The 12,177-nt window shown below is 36.6% G+C and overlaps 1 protein-coding gene across 2 annotated transcripts in view; it reads right to left on the minus strand.

Annotated features, from left to right (window-relative positions):
* The window catches only part of syn2b (synapsin IIb), a 92,635-nt gene that overhangs the window by 38,982 nt on the left and 41,476 nt on the right, over window positions 1–12,177 (minus strand). The window contains exon 2 of one of the 2 annotated variants that reach the window (XM_030134145.1): window positions 6,803–6,810. The exons of the other annotated variant lie outside the window; for it this stretch is intronic. The gene's annotated coding sequence lies outside the window, so the exon portion shown is untranslated. The remainder of the gene's footprint in view (window positions 1–6,802; window positions 6,811–12,177) is intronic. 2 annotated transcript variants of the gene reach the window in all.

Here is a 12,177-nt window from a genome sequence, read left to right on the forward strand (position 1 = left end):
TTTGGTAATTTCATCAAACATTAAATATGGGTCCAATCTTGTGCCTTAGTGAGGTTCAGAAGCATGTTGGTTTTTATAACACTATACTTTATGACCTGATAACAGTTGTTTTATTGCATGTGTTTACTTTTTAGCAAGTGCTGCTCATATGTTTTATGTCAAGAGGAGGAAAACTCTTGTCACAGCAACCGAAGAGAAGGTAGATGACAATGTCCAATAACACACTAAGGTTGAAATTTTTAATCCTAGGGTATTTCAGTGAGTACCCTATAAAGGGTTAAGTGCTTTAGGTATATTTTTTAAAATACTACAATGATAAGACTTCAGTGATCTGTACCATGCCAGCCTCTGTAACCCAGTTTGACTTGGAATTAAACTGTGTGTGCATTGACGGGTCATCTTTGTTCCATCAATTAAAGATGCATGTAAGATTCCTTCCATGTAACCTCGCAGGACCTAGTGTAGCATCTGGCTCACTAGTCTGGTTCATTAAGATCCGGCCATCTGTGAAGGAAACACTCTAAGGGTATGAGGCACTAACTTCTAACAATCAATAACCATGCCAGCAAAATTGGGGACTGCAGAATTACAGCAATATATTTTTCCAGCCCCACTTGAAGGCCTAGAGCTGTTATAGCTCAATCGACAGGATGAAAAAGTTATATACTGACAATGTTTGTGAACCAGTGTTTGTGTACACCCTTGTTTTAGTGTTTTATCTGCCAAGTTTTTGGTCTTTCCTCAGCCAAGAGCAAAGCAAGTCTGGGTTCAACCTCCCAGCTTTAAGTTTAGGTAATAAAAGCACTTTGATTACAGTTTTTTTTTTTTTTTTTAATGTTATTAATATATTGCATGTGACTTTTAAACACATTTTTGCAGACTTTTTTTGTATTAAGCAAGAGGTTAGTATGAGGGTGGGAGGTGGCTTCAAGGTGATGCCAGACTAACAAAACACATGCACATCACCTTTGCAACTGAAAAGGTTTATCTGCCCTGAGGCTCCTGACAAAATCACTGGTTCTCTTTTTATTACTTTATTACTTTTTATTGCAACACTAAAGCCAATGTTCCTGAATGGCTTTAGGAACAAATGAAGCTCCATGTTTGCTATCTCTTCTGCACAGTGCAAAATAATACAAAAAGACCTGTGATGTCAAGCCGACACACTAATGGACAATTACACTGTTGTGCTGAGAGGCCGAGATGTAGCTCCATTATTTAATTTCATCAAATAACATAATGTAGCTGTCAGATAGCAAAACCCATCATGTGAGGATATGGAACTTTAAAAAAACAGAGCCTAAGTGAGTGCCTGACAATCCTTACAGAGGTCACAAAGGCAAAAAGACTCGAATATGATGCCTTCTTAAAGTTGTGTTACGCATTTTTACCTCTACGGGACAACAAAACATGATTAAAAAAAATCAATCTGAAGGAAGCGTTATCACAACTTTCTTGCGCTAAAAGGATAAATGAAATCGGAGCTTGTGGATCAATATCCCAAAACAATAAACTGAGAGATGTTTGAAAGCAACAATATCGTGTACAGTTAAAAATACTGTATGCCGATCCAATAACAATCCCTCTCAGCAGGTATGATGTATTTGTTTCAACTTTGTTCACTCAGAACCTTCCAGTAGTGTCGTGCGAAGATGTAGCCATGTTTATTTGTGGTCAAATCATTACCACTATCTTGCTAAGAGCCCTCCCTCTCGTCTTTTTACAGTTACTACTCTCTTCCTCATTCGCTGAGGCAGGAGGAAGGGAGGGGCCAACACTGAGGCAAGAATTAACAAACAGCAAATGACAAATGCTATGCTGTACTTTTAAAGTCGAGGGAAACTAAAAACAAATGTTTATTTGAATGTTTATACTGGGTCACTGGTCTCACACTACACAATGTAATATGATCCACTATTATATAAAACATTGGTTTAGAGACATTTCTACTACACTGCAGTGATAAGCAGTGCAGAGCTCCATCCAGTCCATTAACATGTAACATAATACATGGCACTGGCACCTCCAACCTGCTGCTCAGTGTTGAAGAAATGTGAGATAAAGACCTTTGTTTTCATCACTACTGGATCCATTTTGCACTATTGGTGAAATTTCAAACATGAAGAACATGCACCATGCTGTCAAAGATTAAAAAACAACACTACTCCAACTGAATCAGCCAAATGTTAAGACAAATATACAACTGTTTTACAAACCCTCAGGCCAAATTTTCTCTTCTGTTCTAGAGAGGATGTAGGTGTTGAAACATTTTGTTATTTCATAAATTTTATCCGGCAGTTTTGTTCTCTTGTGTATAATCAGTCTCATTTTTTATTTGTGAACTTTCACTTAGAAGAAAATAAGATAAATAAGCATGGGATATCAGTTACTCATAACTTGTTTTGCACGGAGAGTGGTGACTAATCCAAAAACAGTGCATTTGGTAAAGCACGTGGTAAAGAAATGTTTCTTTTGAGAAATGAAATGACTGGTATTACAATCATGGCTGCTAAAATGTATTCAAATGTTATCAAGAAATGGAGATTGTGTAAACGGGAACATTATTTTAACTGTGCTCTAAATGGATTTTAGTGTTGAGCAATTAAATTCCCAACCACATGCACAAACACTCAAATCTTATTTTAATTCCACAAAAAAAGCCATAAAGCATAAAAATCACATTTTGTTATTTTTTATTTGAAAAATAGGGAAGCCATTTATGTTTCCAAAATAACTCCTGCAGATCCATTTATTTGCAGGGTATTGTGTGGCTGATGTTAAGGTGGTGATCCCACTCAAGCTATTAACCAACTGCTGCTGAGATAAAGCAGCTAAAATGTACCTGTTGGGAAGGCAAAGAGATGAAAATAAAGGTGAATTTAAAGCTGCATGATGTTTCATTCTAAATAGAAGCAAAGGAAATAAGCTGTGATCAGTAATGTTCAAATGTCCACTTAGAACAGACAATATAGCAGTATGTTTATTGTAGTGGTCTGGGTATTTTTTGCTTTGAAAGTGCATCATGAAATCACACCAGCATGAGGACTTGACCAAATTAGACCGATAGATCAGTAGGTTACATCTGATACAGGTCTGTGAAGCTTGAGGGGTGGGGGTAGGGGGGTAGGGAGCCATTTTATAAACTGTAACCAACCCGTTTGAGTCTCACTGCTGGGGAAAATTCAACAACTACGCTCTGTTGACTCCATTCTTTTTTTTTTTTTTTCAGAGCCATTTCATGTGATCCCACCTTCATTATTGATCTGTGGAGTCCAAGAGTCTGAGGCCTACAGCCAGCACGGTAGAAATGAAGTCTTTCAAATCAATGCATAGTAATGACAAAGAGGAAGAGACTGGATGAAAACACAGAAATGCAGAGTGAGTGTTAATTTTACAGAAGTATTCATGTGCTATTCCTTCAGTAAAATTGGTCTTTTATGTTGCACAAGATATTGAATATTGAATTTAAATTCCTTTGGTGTGGACAATACATTCCATAATTCCACTTTTTCCTTATTATTATGTTTTTTTTTGTTGTTTTTTTTTTTTACTTTTTTTTTTTACTTTTTCCACTAAAGCCTTCATAATCTCAAGTATACACTGTATCTTGTGCCCAAATTTGGATTAAAAGGATGGACAGAGTGAGGGGTGAAACAGAAATGTAGCTACTTAACACCCAAACCACATCATCTAACAGTGTAATATTTAAGCCCATGAAGGGGGATACTGCAGTAGCCCATTCCCACATATATCATGGTTGCTGTGCATTATTCCCCTACTCCCTCTTTCCCTTCATTTCCAGTCTCTTTCCACTTAACCTACCAAATAAAAAAGGTAAAATGCCAATCCCTAAAATGACACTGGAAATAATCAAAATCTTACCAAGTGTATTCTAGTCAAAATATCTCATCACACTTAAAACTAGAAGCACTCGGAGAGCGCAGACCTCCGCCAAGGCTGATCAGTGGCCCCCCCTGTGGGCCCCCCCCACGCCAAGGAGGTTATGTTTTTGCCAGGGTTTGTTTGTTTGTTTGTCTGTCTGTTTGTCTGTCCGTTAGTGTGCAACATAACTCAAACAGTTATGGACAGATTTTGATGAAATTTTCAGGGTTTGTTGGAAATGGGCCCCCCCGTGGGCCCCCCCACCCCGATCACCACCAAAATTTAATCATTTCTTCCTTATCCCATTTCCAACAAACCCTGACAATTTCATCAAAATCTGTCCATAACTTTTTGAGTTATGTTGCACACTAACGGACAGACAAACAGACAAACAAACAAACAAACAAACAAACAAACAAACCCTGGTAAAAACATAACCTCCTTGGCGGAGGTAATAAGACATGATCACTTAAAGAGGAACTTTTCAGTGAGATTTAAGAACTTATTTTTAGAAAATCTTATTTCAAGAAATCTTACCAAGATTTTCACTTGTTCCGTTAGCAGATTTTTTTTTTTTTTTTGCTTAATTCAGTTCAATTTTGCTTAATTCAAGCAAAAAAAAAAAAAATCTGCCATTGGAACAAGTGAAAATTATCTTGGTAAGATTTCTTGAAATAAGATTTTCAAGGTCTATTGTCTAAAAATAACTTCTTATATCTCATTGAAAAGTTACTCTTTAGGTGATTATGTCTTATTTTAAGTGTGATGAGATATTTTGACTAGAAATAAGAAAAATACACTTGGTAAGATTTGGATTTTTTCCAGTGTGTAAAAAATGCCATTAAGTAATTTCAGCTACAAATGTTACAGTAATGTCAAAGTTGTGAAATGTGTAAACAACTTAATTACCAAAACCTGAGGTAATTAAGCTCGCTAACTGACAGACCATATGATTCAACATGAATTAATGCTAACATCAGCTAATGCAGCTAAGTTATGCCTGTTATTATAATTAGGTATCAGCAAACTTCAACGGTAATCCTGTGGCAGTCTTGTTAGTGTTACTGTTAGTGTACCTCTTTAGCCCTATCAGCCCACCTGCGGGCCGAAAAAATTATATTAATATTCATCTACTATAAAAATATAATAAATCAGGACAATGGATGTTTTTTTTCAGCTTTTGCTCAAAGTTTAGACCCTAATGTTAACCCTTTCATGCACAGTGGTCACTACAGTGGACAGTTATTCTACAGCTGTTCTCTTGTATATTCATGGGTTTTGTTGTTTTAGTTCCATATCAGCCATCACAGTGGACACTTATGCACCATCCCATAAACTGTAATTCATATCATTACTATAACTTTATGCTCTTAGTAAACCTGATCTGCAGTAACATGATTGAGTGTGAACCAATTGCCAATTGTTATTAAACTGTAATTAACAGTTTTCTTAAACAAAAAGGATTTTTTTTTTTGCATATTATCTCCATGAAGTGAGTAATAACTAGTACTGGAGTATGATATAATGTGAGAAAACATCAAATTAGCTCCATCAAAAATGTTTTTATTTCGTAGTTTTCACACAGTATATCACTTTCTGATATTGTGTTTTAAATTTATGTTTCTTTGCTTCAAAAATTAAACACAGTGTCCAGATGAGTGGACATTTTTGTAACTCCATTAAAAAATAGGTTCAATAAAAAAAAAAAAATCTATCACGTTTTTTTTTTTTCATGCCTAAAGAGGAATAAAAACCCTCTCACTCACTAAGGTTCTCATAATTCATGCATGAAAGGGTTAATAAAAGTACATCAAAAGTGTATTTTAGTGCAAACTTTAATGTTCAAACATGATTTTTAATCATTGTGGGGTGAAATATACGCTATTAAAAATCTCTGACACGAACAATTAATTTATGCATGTCGTCAATCCAGTGGGGGAAAAAACAGCTAAGGATAAAAAATTCTAATTTCTCGTTTAGTTTGTTACAGTTTACTGAGACATAGTAATAGATACAATATTTTAGACAATGGGAATAGATTCTGTGAGGTCTGTAAATGTCCATAGACACCAAGAACATCCATATGAACCTTAATATTATAAGTATTATAAGTAATTCTTCATTTACTTTGGGTATGTCTTTTTAGGCATTCTTCCCCTGAAAATATGGTCAGAATTAAACAGGTTAAGGATCACACTTAATTTCAACACATCAGTATCATATCTAAGCAATGCTCTATATTTGGGCTTTGCTTTTTCCTCCATTCCCAAGGACTCATGGGAAATAACTCTCCTTAAATACACATGGATGCTTTGCTGCTGGACATTATCAGATAAATTCGCCTGAATGTCTTCCTCAATCTATATTTTACAAGGACTGATATAATATAATGAGTTACAGTTGATAGAACGAAAGCCATAATTGAGATATAATGACTGGGTCTGCAGCCACTAAGAGCACAGATATCTAACACCATATGGTCATACATGTGAAAAATGCTCTTCCTTTTATCTGTTTTAACAATGACTTAATGGTGCACTCTTAATCTGTCTTTGGGTAAAAGACATTTACTCATTTAAATAAGTAAAAATGTTGTTTCACTCCTCTAATTTTACTCCTACTGTGCCAGTTTTCTCTCTTTTCCCTCTACGCCCCTCGTTTGTGTCACTGTGGTTATCACAATCGATTCAATGCATAGAAACAATAAAGGAATGTATGCATACGAATGAGCCATGCGTGACAGGGGACTGCATTTTAATGGATTTAATGAGGGAAGAGTGATTGTACAAGGCTGATTTTGTTGCTATGGTACTTCGAAATGTTGAAAATACATCAGTCAGTGCTCAGGAAAATTACACTGACATACCAGTGCAAATTATTCACGTCAAAATGAAATTAATCCAGTAATAAAACAGAACACCATTCATGCTGTTTTTATTTAATGCTTGACAGAAATACATCAAAACACTCAAGAAAGTTGTTTTGTTTCTTAAATTAGCTTTACTGATAACCCTTTCTTTGGTCTTTCAGCGTGCTAAGACAAGTCATGGATCAATATATTTCACAACAATACATCCCTGAGGCCTTTACTAAGATGAACAACACATCAAACACTGAACAATAACAAACATCACACAACTATAAATCCCTCCACGTACACAAGAATAACTGTGAGTTCTGTCAGACTCTCTGGCACAGCACAAATGACCACACAAGCCCTCGCTGTCTCTTTTTTTTCTCCAATACAGAGGGGACTGTGTAAAACAAGACTCTGGGTAAAGGTAAAAGGGCACAGAAAGTGACAGGACAGTCTTATCAGCTCTAGTGTGGAGAGACATGGTTGCTGTAATGATTTCACTAGGTTGTGTGCTTTCACGGTCATCCAATGTAATATAGAAAAAAGAACAGGGAGCTGCAAAATTACACCCCACCAAAAATTTTTGTTCCATTTTCTTGTCTGCAAAGGCCTGTCGTTTTTGATTTTGTAAAACTGACATTACACTGGATATAATGAGCTGAAAGACAGAAACGACTAATGGTAGCTGGAAGAAAAGACATCCGTGGCTGCAATAAAACTAATTACTCCATATATTTATTTAGAGCACTCAAGTTAAGATAAAGGAAACAGGAAAAGAAGACTTTAATTTCATTGTTTACAAAAACACAAAGTAAAACTTTTCCTAATTACTGTATATTGATAGAGGAAAAAGCTGTGTTATGTGGCATCAAATGTGTTTTTTGTTATTTTACAGTAGTAGAATAATAATTTCACTTCTGGCAGTCGAGGTTTGCACAGACCTCTCATGAGAAGAACCACAGTGAATAATTCACAGGCTCAAACATACAAACACTAACAGGCATACAACACTTTTTTTTTTTCCTAACTTCCTGTTTTCCATCTCCCTAAGCAGAAGATCAATGTTTAATCTGACATTTGTCCCTCAGTGTGTGCGTGTTTTAAAGCCCTGGCAGCAATATATGAGCAAAAACTGTCTAATCATGCGCAGAATACAAAGATTCCAATCAGTGGGCTGGGTTTGTGTTTTCTTCCCTGAGGTGAACAAGTCGCTTCAATTATTCAGCTGCAGCACAGGAAGCTGTAACATGTCCTTCTGCCAACGTTCTCCTTCACATCACAGCAGGAATCACTTAGTCGACGTTGATACTCCTTTTTATTTTTGTTAGGTCAACGCATAACAAAAACTGTATATTATGACTAGTACTACACAACTGTAAAAAGCGTATAGTTGTGGGAACTCCTTATTAACATCAACGCAGTACCAAAATTCAAGTGAGTTATATAGACACTGCTGGCTTTAATCAGTTTTAGTGCACATTTTAGCTGCCAGGTTGCAGAAAAATCCCTTTTTCTTGGAAAAAAATAATGACTGTATTTGGTTTGCTCACCCAAGCAAAGTAATCTGCAAAAACAAAATATAAATTAGATTAAATTAGATAATCCATCATTTAACAAATTACTTCTGTAATTTGTGACATTATGGGGTTTTTTTTTCTATAAAGTAATGAACAACTTCATTTGGCTGACACTACGGATTTATTGCTTTTTCTTTTCCAATAATGTGTCAACTCAGCAGCTCAAAACATCATTGTTCCTTTGAATGTTTAATCAAAAAACTTGCTAAAAATATGTTAAAAGCGAACAAAAGGATAAACACCAGCCAAACAAGTTTATTAATTATTATTATTATTAATTAAAACTACTGCTTTCGGATACTATAATGTATTAACCCATAAAGACCCAAACATCCACTGTCGACCAAAACCATCTGCTAATCTAAACTGTTTAATACCTATTGATCCAATAATTCTATCAATCCATATAAAGAACTGGTGTAAAATGGAGTTTGTCATCTTTTCATGGTCATCAGATATGACCCATTTGGATGTTCAGAGGCTCTGTGGTTACCATGGAAACACTATCATCTTCTACAGCATTGATTCACCAGTAAAACCCATGGAGTGTGATTAATGACCGCAAGTGGAGATGCTTAGTTTATGTTCAGTTAATGATAGATTTGCTGAAAAAGTCAAAAAAGTTTTTCTCCAGTTCTCTCTGTTCTGATCTAATAACCTTTGAGCTTTTATGAACATCTACATGATCAGTGGATTAAACGTAGGAAAATGATTTCCACTGAAAAAAACACACAAACTACAGAAGATAATATTACAATAAATGGTGATAAATTTAGAGAAAAATTCATTTGTGAACAGCCACAAAAGTAACACAGGGTCCTTATGGGTTAACAATGTCCTGACAAGTGGTAAAGTTGTTGGTTACAATTTGTTGGAAAATGGGTAACATGTTAAAAAGTGGTAGATAATTATAAATAGAGTCATTTTTTGTATCACCCCCAGCAGATAAATGTTAGTGGAGTGTTTTGTTTGTGTGGTATTATTACATTACTGTGATAAATGATGACCCACAGGGCTGACAGACACAAAGGCAGACTTAGATGTTTGTGTGTGAGCTAACGCTGACAGCACATCTGCTTCACTGGAAAGAGACACTCGTCTAGGGAACACCTTGAGACTTAATTGTCTTTTTGAGGTTTCATTGAATCCAGCCTGCAGATGCTGAGATTTACTGAAGTAAGTGTGTGTGTGTGTGTGTGTGTGTGTGTGTGTGTGTGTGTGTGTGTGTGTGTGTGTGTGTGTAAGTTTGTGGGTAAGTGATTTGCTGCGTGTCCTTGAAAAGCAGACATGAGTCATTATAATTTTGATATTTTCCATCCTTGCAATTTAACTGCTTTGTCTTAACTTTAAATTGCAGCTTTTCTGCCAAAAGGACACCAAGTTTTAAGAAAAACAGAAATCCATGGTGCACAAATATCTTATTAACCCTTTCATGCACAGTGGTCACTCCAGTGGACAGTTCTTCTACAGCTGTTCTCTTGTATATTCATGGATTTTGTTGTTTTACTTGCATATCAACCAACACAGTGGAAACTTATGCACCATCCCATAATACACTGCAATTCATACCGTTACTGTAACATTCCTGTTCTTGATAAACCTGATCCGCAGAAACATATTTGAGTGTAAATCAATTGTTAGTTGTTATTAGACTATAATTAACAGTTTGTTTGTTTGTTTGTTTGTTTAAGTTGTTGTGTTTTGTTGTTTTTTGCATATTATTTGAGTGAGTAATAACTACTATTATAGTATGTTAAAATGTGAGAAAACATCAGATTAGCAACATTAAAAAAACATTTATTTCATAGTTTTCACACAGTATGACAGTAAATACATGTTTCTTTGCTTCAAAAATTAAACGCATGGTGTCCAGCTGAGTAGACATTTTTGTAACTCCATGAAAAATAGGTTCATAAAAAAAAAAATTAAAAAAAAAATTCAATCACATTGTTTTTTTCATGCCTAAAGAGGAATAAAAACACTCAGGAAAAAAATCTTGATTAAGGTTCTCATAATTCGTGCATGAAAGGGTTAATGTCCATCATTGAATTTTATTCAGCTGGTCTAACTGTTTACACCATAGAGATCCTGATCAATCTTCATTTGTGCTATGATTTGCATTTTAAAGGGACTTAAAGATCATTACAGAACTATTCAGCTAACATTCATTTTGTCCAAGTATTGGTGTGATTGAGGTACTTTACTGAGATTTGCATTATGGGGTTGTATAAAAATGTTGTTTTGTAGCTGCTCATGCAATTGTACTGATAAAACAACTGCCTCAGACTGTGAAGAATAATCTCTGAGTCCTGTTCTGAAAACTAACGTGCAGTGAGTCTGAATTACTCTGATGCTTTAGAGTTATGCTAAAAATATTTGGGCTTCATTTGGACACCAAAGTGTACGGGATTAAGGAGAAATGCTGCAGCTGTCATGGACAACAGAAATACGTAGTATGAACTATTGTCAAAATATTGCAATACTGGCCCGAAAATGGTGCATAAATGTAGTTTTAAGCAGTAAATGCGGCCTTACACTGTGCAAGTTTAGAGACGATTTCTCACTCGTGCGACTCTTTCTGGGATCGGGCCAGATGTGCCTCTAATCGTGTGTCGTGCTTCGTGCAGTGTACATGGGGTAAAGAGAAGCGATTAGCACCTCACGACCACCTCACGACCAGCAATCGTGTGTTCGCAAGGAAAACAGAGCTGTTTGAAATCCTGCTCGCTCCTCGTGAGTGTATCGTACTGTCAAAGCAGTGCCACGAACCGATGTGCCTCAAATTCTCACACTGTGCATGCGCGAACACAGACGCGTACAGTAGCGTACAAGCTAACAGTAGCTGGCTATTGTCCAAGTGCAGTTTAGCTGTTGCAGCTTACCTCTAGTTCCTGGATGACAGCCCATACTGTCCACGTCTGGACAACCAATGCCTGCACCAAACACATCGTTGTCTTTTCTTCTTTTTTGATTCCTCACAGATAATGGCACATATTACCAAAGCAGCTCGTTGGTTTTTGTTTAGCACTACCGTGTCGTGACTCACACCAATGCACAATCGTCTATATGCACTTTTACGGATTCCTTGGTATTTTAACGTTGTATTTCCGGATACAACACTCAAACGTGTGGTGCGTCCTGTGGTGTATGGTCCTACAGTGTGAGCAGTCAGGTCGCATACGAGCGTCGGTCCGTACAGTGTGAGAACAGGAATCGTGAGCCTGACTGTACGACTGATTCGCACAGTTTCAGATGGAGCTGCGTGCAACGATCAAAATAATCGCACAGTGTATGGCCGCCTTAACACCACCAAGCTATCACAGAACAAACAAGACAAACACTTTGGTTTGTGGGCTGATTGTGTTTCTAGATAAAAAAATCTTTCAACATGATTGCACAGCCCAATTCAGCACTAGTGGCAATGAGGACTCTACCTCAGGGAATTTCAGGTTAAAGGTTGAAGACAATGAAAATCACTAAGAAATATGTAATAATAATAATAATGGATTAGATTTATATAGCGCTATTTTGGTCACTCAAAGCGCTTTACATTATTGACCCATTATTCATTCGCTCTCACATTCTCCCTCTGGTGGTGGTAAACTACATATGTTGCCACAGTTGCCCTGGGGCAGACTGACAGAAGCGTGGCTGCCAATTTGCGCCAACGGCCCCTCTGACCACCACCGAACATTCATACGCATTCATAAATCAATGTGAGTGGCACTGGAGGCAAGGAGGTGACGTGTCTTGCCCAAGGACACAACGAACTGACTAGGACAGAGCGGGATTCGAACCGCCAACCCTTCGGTTATTGGACGACCCACTGAGTGGTAGATTGAAGTTCTTGATTTGTCTGAA

This window comes from Sphaeramia orbicularis, chromosome 5 (genome assembly GCF_902148855.1).
Source record: "Sphaeramia orbicularis chromosome 5, fSphaOr1.1, whole genome shotgun sequence".
NCBI classification, from domain to species: Eukaryota; Metazoa; Chordata; class Actinopteri; order Kurtiformes; family Apogonidae; genus Sphaeramia; species Sphaeramia orbicularis.